Source organism: Mastigoproctus giganteus, chromosome 14, assembly GCF_048544385.1.
Source record: "Mastigoproctus giganteus isolate SK-2022 chromosome 14, ASM4854438v1, whole genome shotgun sequence".
Classification (NCBI taxonomy): Eukaryota; Metazoa; Arthropoda; class Arachnida; order Uropygi; family Thelyphonidae; genus Mastigoproctus; species Mastigoproctus giganteus.
The window spans coordinates 48,863,987-48,876,854 of record NC_143588.1 but is presented as its reverse complement, the minus strand read 5'-3'; the positions used below and the strand labels follow the sequence as shown (position 1 = coordinate 48,876,854).

The window sequence follows — 12,868 nt, the reverse complement described above, 5'->3', positions numbered from 1 at the left end:
TTCCTCGTAAGAGCAACCCTTTGTTCCATTCACCAATCTTGCCCTTCTCTGTACTCGTTCCAGCAGCTCTGCATCCTTCTTGAAATGAGGCCTCCAGACCTGTATACAGTACTCAAGGTGTGGCCTGACCATTGCTTTATTTTAGGAAGCATCCATAATATTTGTTAATAACAACAGTTGCTGTATACAATTTTTTTTATTTCATATTTATTTAACTCATGTAGTGAGTGCATAATTTGTAATAATAATTATTATCAAAATATAAAGAATGTACAGTATATCTATAGAGACACAGTGTGTCATAATTTGCCTATGTGTGTGCGCGGGCGCGTGTGTGTGGTGTTCTTCGAGCATGCGTGTTGTGTAGCAAAAGACGCTTCCCGCTTCTTTACTGAATACGCGTGCGCGGGCTTTGTGTCGGGGGTTATTGTTGTATTTTTACTTTTGTGGCGTAAATAATCAGCTATTTATTGTTTATTGTGTCAAATCGAAAACTTCGGATAATATAACCTTCATAGCACACCGTGTTATCAAGTAAGTATTCTCAGAATCTTATGAAGCTTTTTTTGATTTATAATTGTATGATATTCATCCTGATGGAAGCCTAGGCATATATATCGCATCCATTTCAGAGTTTTACGAACGACTCTTAGAACTCTTTCGAGATAGCGATATTGGGAGTGAAAAAGCACATCTTAATATTTCTTGTTTTTTTTTTTTTTTTTTTGTGGTTAGTTTGTATTATCATTTTGAGGTAGTTATTCCAAGTTTTTCTTTTGAACTTGATATACCAAATTTACACAATTTTAAGTACGAGTGAATATATATATATATTGCCCTTTCTATCGGTTTGTTTTGAATCGACATTTTCCATATATTTCTCGGGACCCAAATTATTTAGAATATATATATGCTTATGCCATTACTTTTCAGAAAGTTCAGAACGTTGTTTAATTATACATTGCAAATGAAAGGGGGTTAATTTTTCTGGGAAGCTATCCGCGAGTTGGAAATATAATCGTGTACTTTTTAAGCCTAACGTGATACTGCATTTGGCATTATTGCCATGGTGTTATGATGCGATAATACCCAATGACCAGTTTCATGCGCTGTACCTTTCTTATATTACAATTATGGGTTCGGATAAATGCTCTTACAGTACTTATAAAAGTCATATTTTTGATGGATTTCAAATTCTAAACTGATAATATGATTCTACTTTAGCCACTTTATTACCTTCGTTATCCAAGTTCATTGTCAAATTTTTTATGATCTTATCTTATAGTTTTGCATTCAAAACGCTAATTTTACCAAAATCGTTTCGATGAAAAACATTAATTAATACTGCAGGAATTGCCTTCCATCAGCTGTGCCACGTGTGTGTAATGGTACTTGTATTATATAGATGCACTTATTTATTTAGTAATTCAAAGTTAGAATATAATGAAGTCTTCACAGAGGAAACCATTTTGTGAATCATTTTCAGACGTGGTTTAGATATGACATGACATTAGTACAGAACATTTTATTTACTTGATGAAAAGATCACTTCTTTGCATTAAACATGTTTATTTTGCAAATTTAACTTAACATTAAAAGAACAAAAGTAGAATTTATTGAATTGTGATAATAAAGGACATGTGAACTGTGACTTGTTTCCATATATTGCTTTCTGAAATACAGTATTAAGCTTTTGGTTATCAGTATTCTAGCATCGTATACTAGAATTCTTCACTTATAATGATAGGCATCTGTCTTAATGCTTTCTCCATATGAAGAAAGAATGCACGAAGTAAGCATAATTTTTCCATAAGAAATAACACAAATGTTTGTGTTTGCCTTTTGTAGTATATTTTTTAATTTTCTACGTTTGAGAGGCTTATTTTAAAATGTGCATTATGTAAAAGATGAACTTACATTGTTTTTTGCTCACAGAACTGCCCATATCGTTTTCTGGATAATTATCACAGGATTGTTATTTTTTTTTGATCCAGTAAATAATTGGTGCTCTTCTGTTAATCAATGAAAAACCTGGATATGCCTCCCTCCTCCCACACCTTGAATTATCATCTGTAGTAGACTTAATCATTACTTTACAATAACAGTAATAAAAGTGACATAATAGCAATATTGTATTTGCCATACATAGTTATGAAATTGAAATGCGTAAACTTAGGATAATTTTTTAAATTTGTGTGCAAGGCTGATGTAGTGTTAACAAGAAACTGCTACACAAGAATTGAATGTAGCAGTATGGATATTGCAGAAATTAATTACATAATTCTGAATATATGAAATGACAGGATCAATTTACTTGCTGAAGACTTGCATAATAAAGTTTCTTGCATGACAAAAAGTCTTCAGACTTTTGTGGCTGCAGTTCCATAGGTGATATGTGTCAGATTTGTTTACCATTCATGGTTTTGTTGAGTGGCACAGATAAATAGTAAAGTTGGATATAATGTACATGTGATTTATACAGTAAAAAAAAAATGAAATAAGTAAAACTAGTCATTATTTTTAGTAATTACTAGTCTGATAGAAACAACTAGGTCAGTGTTTTAAATTAGTACAGAAACATCCTGGGAGAAAGAGCAGAAATTAAAGTATGCCGTATATCACACCATATGTATCCAGTGCCTTGAACCACCAAAAAATTTTCAAGAAATACATCTTTTGCTTGTTAAAAGATGTAATGGCACATCTTGCAGTCTGAAAAAACATTCCTAATAGAAAAACTTCAGAATATGAAAGTACATTTATATAAGGAATTACTGCATTATACTTAACTTTCTTATTAATCCTAAAGTTACTATACAGAACATTATTTAAATTTGAACTTGAGTTTGGCATCTTTCATATTCAGAATTTAATTGTCGTTGGATATTTAAGTGCTATCCTGATGGGTGCCTACCTGTTTACTGATGATGTCCGAGTAGTCATTTACTTCTGTAGGTAGTTACTAGGTACTGGGGCTGCTCTTCAACACTGTGGAATAGACAATGATTCAAATCATGTAAAGATGGATTTTTATGCCTTTTTTTTTTTTTTTTGGTCACGGAAGAATGTCTCAGGCAAGGGTTGCACAGTAATGGTTATGTTCAAGATAAGAAGTTAGTCGCATGTTGGGGGATGAAGAAGTATACTAAAACAGTCTTAGGGAACAGCCGTTATGCAGAAACCCATTCTCCTCTAGTCACAGGATGAGGTTAAAATACTTATGCTTTTAATTAAATTTATATGCTTCCCAAACCAGGTGATATTACTCAAGCTCATGCTGTGATATAGGATGGCCTGTTGATAATTAAACTCTTAAAATTGAGATTTTTATCTATATTTTTAATTGATTAATTAAAATATAGATAAATTATATATTATTATAAATTATATATAAATTATAAATATGAATTATTATAAATTATATATAGATTATAAATATGAATTATATATATATATATATATAGATATAGGTAAATTAATTACCAGTTTATCGAATCAACAGAAATCAGAAAAATGCAAAAGATGATGAATTACTGATTTTCTCCCTTGGTTATGAACGTCGGACTTATGACCACCATGCATGCAAACGAGAGTTTATAAGATAAACAGCTTATTTTCATTAACAAATGAATTATTTTCAATATTAATTTATTTTCCCCCATTTAAATACAGATGGATAAATTCCGTCAACACTGTGTTCTAAGTAAATCTGTAATCTGACATATCTTATGTTTGTTGAAAGTCCTGTTGATATATGGCAAGATGCAGCTCACCGTGATCCTAAAACAAAAGTCATAGTTCACCACAACTCTTACTAAATTGGCTTATAAAAACTAGTTGGCAAGTCACATTTCTTAGTCTCCAGATATGACTGGATTTGTTGAGCCTTTGTCTTGGTTGCTTTGGCACAAAAATATGTAGTGCAAAAATAAGTAGTGACATTTAAAATGACTGTCCAGTTGAAGTGGGATTTGAATTGTAATCCAATTTCTAATTCACTTGAACAGCAATTTCAACTTTTGATTCTACAGAATTCAGATTAAATTTGAAATGGGAACATAGAAATAGTTTCATATATTCAACGGTTGTTATTATTAACAGCCATATGGTGCAAGGAAGCCTGAGGCTTATGCTGCACCAGGAAAAAAAAAAAAAAAAAAAATTCTGAATTACCCAGAGAGAGAGAGAGAGAGAGAGAGAGAGAGAGAGAGATGTAGAAGGAAATCACCAAGAAGGAGAAGAATGGTGATATCCAGCTCAGGCCCTGGGTGTGCCAAGCACATACTCACCAGATGTGAGCCCCCGGGGTTAATTTTTTAACAGTTGCTGCTATGGTTACAACATAATGAATGCATATATTCTGGGACTTCATTTCTTAAGTACTAAAACTGTTGATAACTTAAAAAATTATCGACTTTCACAAAAAAATACATAGAAACAGAAATTTTACATTAAGCCGATTCAGTAACAAGGCAGTCATTAGCATGAGTAGAGGCATATGATGCAAGAAAGCAAGCTTATATAGCATCAGCCAAAAAAAACCTTCCCATTTCACCCATCCATTCACTCCAAATGTTTATCTAGTTCTGTCTTGAACTTATTTAAGTTGTTGACTACAACAGATGGAAGTTTATTCTAACTATCAACCACCCAGTGGCTAAAGGCAAATTTCTGCACATCTATTCTACAACTCTTACCTCAGTTTGAATTTATGTCCCCTCAGGTGAGTAATCTGAGCAAGAGGAAGAATCCCATCAGCATTGAGCTTGCTCAAACCATTCAAAGTCTTATACACCTCAATCAGATCACCTGGTAGATTAACTGAAGACTTGAAGGACTCTGCAAGGCTTTAGGGGGGAAATTTCTATCAGCATGTCCCACACTTGTAGGTAGAAGGAATTTGTTTTGTAGAGACGGGATACATTTAAACAAAGGTGGTGCAAAAGTTTTTGCCAGTATTATTGAGGATGCCTTAAAGGTTCAGGGAAACTGCTAGTTAGGGGGGCGGTAATACTGACACGCATTTATCTGATAATATTGGTCAAAGTAACTCTTGCGCATATCTCAAGAGTTCTTATCTGTTACCCCAACTGGACATATTATCTAGATGTTCTGGGGGCAGAAACGTTTCAAGTGAGCAGTAGCTAATGCCAGGGAAATGAGCCTAAAAAACTTCAAGGGTTGTGTTAGGGTTGTTAAATATACAAGAACAGTAAGTCTTAATTGTTTATATAGTAATGTTAGAAGTGTCGTCAATAAAATGAGCGAATTCGAACTACTGGTAAAACAAGTAACGCGGACATAATAGGGCGTACGGAGACGTGGTGCCACCCGGAAATTGGGGATGATGAGTTTCAGTATGGCTTGTATAATGTATTTAGGAAGGATAGGGTAGATAGAAGGGGTGGTGGGGTAATGCTTCTTATCAGAAGCAGTCTGAATGCGACGATAGCTTTCCCGGATTCAGACGTTTCACATGCTAGTATAGAATCTGTATGGTGCGAGATATTTGGAAACAAAGGTGTGTGTGTATGTATATATATATATATATATATATTTTTTTTTTTTTTTTTTTTATGTAAACCCCAAACACGAGAGGTATTAGAACCTATAGTACTTGTTCTCGTGCTTGAGTTGGAGGTTGAGAAGACGAAAGAAGATATTTGTTGACATTGGACTTGAGCTTCTGTAGACTAATTTTCAGGAAATATGTATAAAGGAAGGTTGTTCCAGAAAACGGCAGTTGAATGAATAAACGAGGAAGATGAAAAGTAAGTTCTGTGAGTTTGAAGTTGGACAGTAAATGGATGTTTGCTGGTGGCGGCTCGTGTTCGGACTGTTTTGAAAGAGAGAACAGGAATTATAGAAGCCAGTTCAGAAGAACAGTGCCCATGGAAGTATGTAGAAGAGGCATGTAGCAGAAACAGTACGCCTATGAGACAGCAAGTGGAGAGACTCTGTTAGAGATGAATCATTAATTAACCTAACTGCCTTCTTCTGAATGGAATCAAGAAACCCGAGAGAGATTTTGGGCACCACCCCAGATGTGGGAACAATATTCCATGGCAGGGCGGATTTGCGATTTATACAGAGTGAGCAGCTGTTTGGAAGAAAAGTAATGCCGAGAGCGAAAGAGAAAACCCAGTTTTTTAGATGCAGAGTAAGCAGTATTTGTAATGTGCTTGTACCAAGAGAGATTAGAAGTCAGAGTAATCCCCAAAAGAGATATATCATTTTGCCTAGAAATCGGTGTGTCACTAAAGATAAGCATAGCAGCAGAAGAATCCTTTTTGGGAGATATAAGACAAGGCTGAGTTTTAGAAGGGTTGAAATCAACTAAATTGTCTTTGCCCACTGGAGAATTACCTGAAGATCGGCATTTAAGGAATTGGAAGCAGATTTTCGAGAAGTTTAAGCTGATTGAGCAGGGCAAGGTTTCTCAAAATGGAAAGTAAAATGCAATGTGCTATCATCGGCAAAACTGTGGATAGGATTTCCAGTCAATGGAAGGAGGTCATTAATATACAAGAGGAAAAGAGTGGGGGAATGAACTGAACTTTGGGGGACACCGGCATTAGTAGAGAAGTTAGAAGACAGAGAACCATCACCCTCAGTGAGCGATCAGAGAGAAAACTGGATAACCAATTACTAAAAACAGTTGGCAAACCATAAGATGGAAGCTTGTTTAGAAGACCTTTATGCCAAACACGATCGAAAGCCTCTTGAGATGTCAAGAGCAACTACTTGTGTTTCACCGAATCTTTCCATTGAATTAGTCCATAAATGAGTAACATAAGCCAGAATATCACCAGTGGATCGATACTGAAGGAATCCATACTGGCGATCGTTGATCAGACGGAAAGTTTCTAGGTAGTTTAAGAGTTGGCAGTTACCGTATTTCCCTATGTATAAGACTTACCTTTTTTCGAAAAATTTGGGGTCAAAAAACTGGGTGCATCTTATACAGTGGTTTTAGATTTTTTTACTTGCATTTCGCGCTTGTTGTCTTTGCACTCATTGTTTCGCACTTGTTACCAGTATATTACGTTTTGCCACGTTCTGCTCAGAAAAGATTTTTATACAGTGCTGAATTCAAGTTATGAGGAGTTGTATGAATTTTATGATGAATAAAACTTGAGTTCAATAACTTTATGTAATACATTTCTTTTCAAATTTCGGGCCCCAAAATTAAGGTGCGTCTTATACATGGGGAAATACGGTAATCGATTTCTCCATTACTTTAGAAAGAGTAGAAGTAATTGCAATGGGACGTTAATTGGATGGGAGGGATTTGTCACCCTTTTTAGGAACTGGCTGGATATGAGCAAATTTGCAAGCAGAAGGAAAAATACCTTTGGAATAAGAAAGTGAAAAAAGACAGCAAAGAATAGGAGTAAGTTCAGGAGCACAGGTTTTGAGAACAAGTGGAGAAATACCATCGGGACCTGGAGCTTTCTTAGCATCAAGATTCATCAAAAATCCTTCTGACATTCTTTTGACGGAAGACCACAGGAGGCATTGAATGGAGCATGTTGGAAATGGTGGGAGGTGTTTTACCAAGATCATTAATACATGAGTTGGAAGGAAAATGGGATGCTAGCAGGCTGAAGTGACAACAGAACCATCTGGTTTGAGCAGAGGTGGAAGCAGAAATGGGCAAAAGTTGCGGCCAATAGCTTTGGCAAGAGGCCAGAATGCTCGGCTACCATTAGAGCAAGAAGCAAATTTTCTACTCTTAGACTGTTCAAACTCTAGTTTGGACTGATTAATAACTGTTTTGCAATTGTTGCAAGCAGTTGAAAATGAAACTGAAGCTTCAAACTGAAAATGAAACTGAAGAATTAGAAACAAGCCAATTACAATATGCAACATTCTTCTCTTGAACAGCCTTATCAGGCGCGACCATAGCCAGGTGGGAAGGAGCAGCAGTGCGTAGCATACGCTTCTTGATTAGGCCCCGGGTGCCAAGCGATTGTGATCAAGCGTTTTCTCTGTGCTTAAAGAGTCATTATCTAAAAGCAATTTAAAGTTATATTAAGTTCCTGTCCTTAAGAAATTTATTTTTTAATATCAGCTACTGTCACAAAAAGTACTTGTACAGAGCATGAAAGAAAAGCTACCTTTCTTCTTTTTTTTTCATATTTCCTTTACTAACACTTACTACTCTATGCTTGGTCACACTGGGCACTGCTCCTGCCTCCCCGTGGCGCAGCCGGAAATCTTGGCAGAAAAGCTAATCTGCCAAGGGCTAAAAGGAGCAAACGTGGATCAACATGCCTTTCCGCCTCTCGAGCCGACAAATTCTTAGCCAGAGTTAGACAATGAGCGTAAAACGTCACAACCCAAGAGGTTGAAAACCACTTCCTCAGCGACAAATTGTCCTGCATTTCTAATAATGCACTCTCTTGGAGATCAGCCTCTCAGTAAGCTCTCTCCGTTTGTTATCCAAAAACACCTGGAAAGTCTGGCAGGATCTCCTAAGACAGTCAAGAGACTGCAATCAGGTGACCTACTAGTGGAGACAATAAACCATGGTCATTCGCAGAAACTACTAAACCTTGCCAACTTTGCTGGAATTCCAGTAAAGGTTTCTCCCCATGAAACCCTAAATACATCCAAAGGGGTTATATCCAGCTGGGATCTTTTGAATGTCACGGAGGAGGAGATAATGCAAGAACTTGAAGGAGATAATGCAAGACCAAAATGTCATTGCAGTCAAAAGGATTATGACTAAAAAAGACAATACACTTACACCTACAAGGAACATTATTCTCACTTTCAGTACGCCAAATATATCAACATCGATAAAAGCAGGCTATCTACTTTGTCGCATTAGACCCTACATTCCTAATCCATTGAGATGTTTTAAGTGCCAAAAGTATGGCCACTCTCAAATGGCATGCAGAGGAAATCAAGTTTGCCCCAATTGTGGGTCCTCTGAACACACTCAAAGTGATTGCTCAGAAAAAGAAATGGCCTGCCCCAACTGTAAAGGCAATCATCCTGCTTATTCCAGGTCATGCGAAAAATGGAAAACTGAAAAGAAAATTGTGACAATATAAGATTGAAAATAAAGTAAGTTTTCAAGAAGCAAGGAAAGTAATTGCTCCCAGTATGACTAAGCTTTCAACGCCAGTATTGCGCAAAAGTATCAATCAGTGGGCACCCAAACCGATGTTACAGTACCTTCAAACACTTTAATCTCTGACTGGGCTCGGGCTGTTCTCTCTCAGCAACAGTCCAATACCCATAAGCAGTTGAACCAGGCAAATAATACAGCAATTATAGTACCAGCAACATCTCCTTCGCTCCCCCCCCCCCAGTGATTGCTTCTACATCGAATAATCGGAGCTCACACTTAAAAAAGAATATCCAAGAAACATCTGTGGATACATTCGACTCGTCTAGACAAGAACCTATCTTAGAAATACATGCGGAAGAAGAAATAGACACCGGTCGACCATTCTTCTCTAAAAAAGACAAACCAAAGCCTGAACGTCACAAGCCAGGCACATTAAAAAAACAGTCAGATACAGCTTCTACTAAACACCAGTAATGCCTTATATTCTACAATGGAATTGCAGAAGATTTCGTAGCAACCTTAATGATATTCAAGTCCTAATTAACCGCTACTCTCCAGTTGGTTTCTGTCTACAGGAAACCTATCTAACTCCACAAATTTCCACCAACATAAAGAACTATGCCATCAATCGACAAGATCGTAATACTTCAAATGCTGCCCATGGAGGTGTGGCCATCTTCATCAGCTCAAAGATCCTGATCAAACAAATAGTTTTGCAAACTGATATTGAAGTTGTTGCCGTACGTTTGATAACCCAGATTGCATTAACACTAGCATCAGTCTATCTCCCACCAAGTCATACCTTCTCTTACCGAGATCTTGAAAACCTGCTAATGCAATTACCACCCCCTGTCTGTCTGTTGGGTGATTTCAATAGCCACCATCCCTTATGGGGATCAACAAAAGTAGATACACATGGCCGCCTAATTGAAACTTTTCTAGACAAGCAAAACCTTACTGTTCTTAATACTGGTGCACCCACTCACATACAATTACCAACTGGACAAACTTCTGCAATTGATCTATCAATATGTTCCCCGATTCTGTTTCCAATCATAGAATGGTCTGGTTTAGATGACCCCTTGGGCAGTGATCATTTTCCGATTATTTGTGATCTGCTCACTGCACAACCACCATTAGTCAAACCCTGCAGGAAATGGAAGTTCTCTCAAGCCAACTGAGTCAAATTTCCATCTTTTGTCACCCTGCATGAGCAATATATACGTACACAGTCAATAGATGAAGCCACAGATTATATCATTTCACACCTACTATCTGCAGCTTAGTGTTCAATTCCATTGTTGAATCCTCGGTCCCGACAGCACCTTAACTGTTGGTGGAATGAAGACTGCACAAAAGCAAAGAAGTTAAAAAATAAAGCATGGAATTTATTTCGTAGATCACCAACCACGGCTAATCTTATCAATTACAAGAAGCTAAGAGCGCAAGCACGTCTCATCCAAAGGCAAGCCAAGAAGAATTCTTGGATTCGTTTTACATCTACCATAAACAGAAACACTAACTCCAGGTTAATATGGAAGAAAATCAGACAGATTTCTGGAAAATTCCCTACAACCTCTTCACCAATTCTTTCATGGAATGGGCAGGAACTCTCTGCTCCTGAGGACATAGCAAATGCTTTGGGCAAAACGTTTGCTAAAGTTTCAGCGGCCTCAACTTAGTCTGCAGATTTTCAGAAAATAAAGACAAAGACCAAAGAAAGAGCCATAAACTTTTGAACCTCAGTTTTCCTTCCATATAACCAGCCTCTTCAATACCACGAACTTCTACATGCCATGAAAACGACACACAACGGTGCCGCTGGGCCAGATGGAATATCTTATATCATGTTACAAAACCTTGGTGACAAAAATTTACAAATACTACTGGTCTACTATAACAGAATATTTATGGAAAACATTTATCCCAGCTCTTGGCATCATGCCACAGATCTTGCCTTTTTGAAACCTGGAAAAGACCCTACAAGGCCATACAATTACCGACCAATTTCCCTCTCCAGTTGCCTCGGTAAATTACTTGAAAAAATTATTCATAATCGACTTGTTTGGACCATCGAAACACAACACCTAATGAGTAATAATCAGCATGGCTTTCGTAAGAACAGGTCCTCCTTAGATCTCATGATCAAGGCAGAGTCTGCACGCAATGCCTTTGTAAAAAAATGAACATCTCGTTTTGGTTTCCATAGACATAGAGAAGGCATTTGACACTACCTGGCATTATGGCATTCTCAGCGACCTCCATGCCCTTGGTCTACGGGGCAACCTTCCTATATTCATCAGAAACTTTCTCCAGAATTGTTCGATTCCACAACTCGCTTTCTATGACATTTTTACAGGAAGAAGGAGTGCCACAAGGTTCTATATTGAGTGCAACCCTCTTTGTCCTTAAAATTGATTCTATAACAAAAGAACTTCCAAATGCAGTTGAGACCTATCTTTATGCGGATGATCTCTCCATTTCTTGCCATTCTCAGAATAGGAGATCCATTAGACCGGGGTTCGAGCCTGTCACCGCCAAATACGGAGGATGCGGAAAGGTCAGGGAATGACCACCACACATCCCGGAGCAATATGGCCTTAGTTGCTAATGCTCCTAAAAAAAAACCAAAATAACAATAATGAGATCCATTGAACGCCAACTGCAGTTATCCTTGAATAAGGTCCAAAGGTGGGCAGGACTCAGTGGCTATTGTCTATCTCAGCAGAAAACTGTTGCAATCCGCTTTTGTAATCAACGAAAAATGCATACAGATCCTGAACTTCAGATGTCAAATTTTACTATTTCAGTGACCAACAATATCAGATTCTTGGGATTAATCCTTGACAGAAAATTAAATTTCTTTGAGCACATTAAATCGCTGCATACTTCTTGCCTCAAAAAACTGAACATACTCAGAGCTTTATCTGCAATGTCTTGGGGAGCAGACCGTATATCTTTGCTTCTGTTATATAGAGCATTGATCAGATCCCGTTTGGATTATGGTGCTCCAATCTACGATTCTGCCCGAAAGAGTACACTACGCTGGTTGTACCCTATACAGCATAGTGCATTGCGGATTGCCCTTGGCGCATTCAGGACATCTCCTACCCATAGTTTATATATTGAAGCACATGAGCCCCCTCTTTGTCTCCGCAGGAAAATACTACTTCTTAAGTATGCAGCCCAAATACAAAGTTGCTGTCAGCATCCTATTGGGCCATATCTCTTTAATCCACCACTGCAAAACCTTTATAGAAATAAACCCAGTAAAATAAGACTGGCAGGCTTACGCCTAATTGAAATAACACAGAGTTGGAATATTCCTAATGTCAACAGGCTAGACGTAGTGAAATGCTTTCACCCACCTTGGACACCTCCACAATTAACTTGTGATACTTACCTTCAAAAATGGGGAAAGAATCTTCTACCGTCACTCAACGTGAAACAACTCCATGCAAGCCATATTCAGAAATATGCTAGTTTATTGCCAATATATACTGGTGGCTCCAAATCACATTCAGCCATTGGAGCAGCAGCAGTATTTCCCCTCTACAATCATTTCTGCTTCCTTTCCACCTGAGTATAGCAGCTTCTCTGCAGAACTTTATGCAATAAAGTTAGCTTTAGAAAACCCGAATCTCTACCCATCTCTAAAATATATTGTATACACTGACTCTCTAAGCTCAATTACAGCAATACAAAACTTTTCTTACAAGGTTCATCTTATTTTAAACCAAATCAGAAGTCTTATTAAAAATTGAGGAACGTCATCAATCAGTGACC

General features: G+C 37.3%; 1 protein-coding gene across 2 annotated transcripts in view; it reads left to right on the top strand.

The window, feature by feature from the left end:
* The first annotated feature begins 390 nt into the window (after nucleotides 1-390).
* The window catches only part of LOC150075125 (chromobox protein homolog 3-like), a 158,804-nt gene continuing 146,326 nt past the window's right edge, over nucleotides 391-12,868 (top strand). For both annotated transcript variants that reach the window (XM_090389246.1, XM_090389248.1), the window contains exon 1: nucleotides 391-534. The gene's annotated coding sequence lies outside the window, so the exon portion shown is untranslated. The remainder of the gene's footprint in view (nucleotides 535-12,868) is intronic.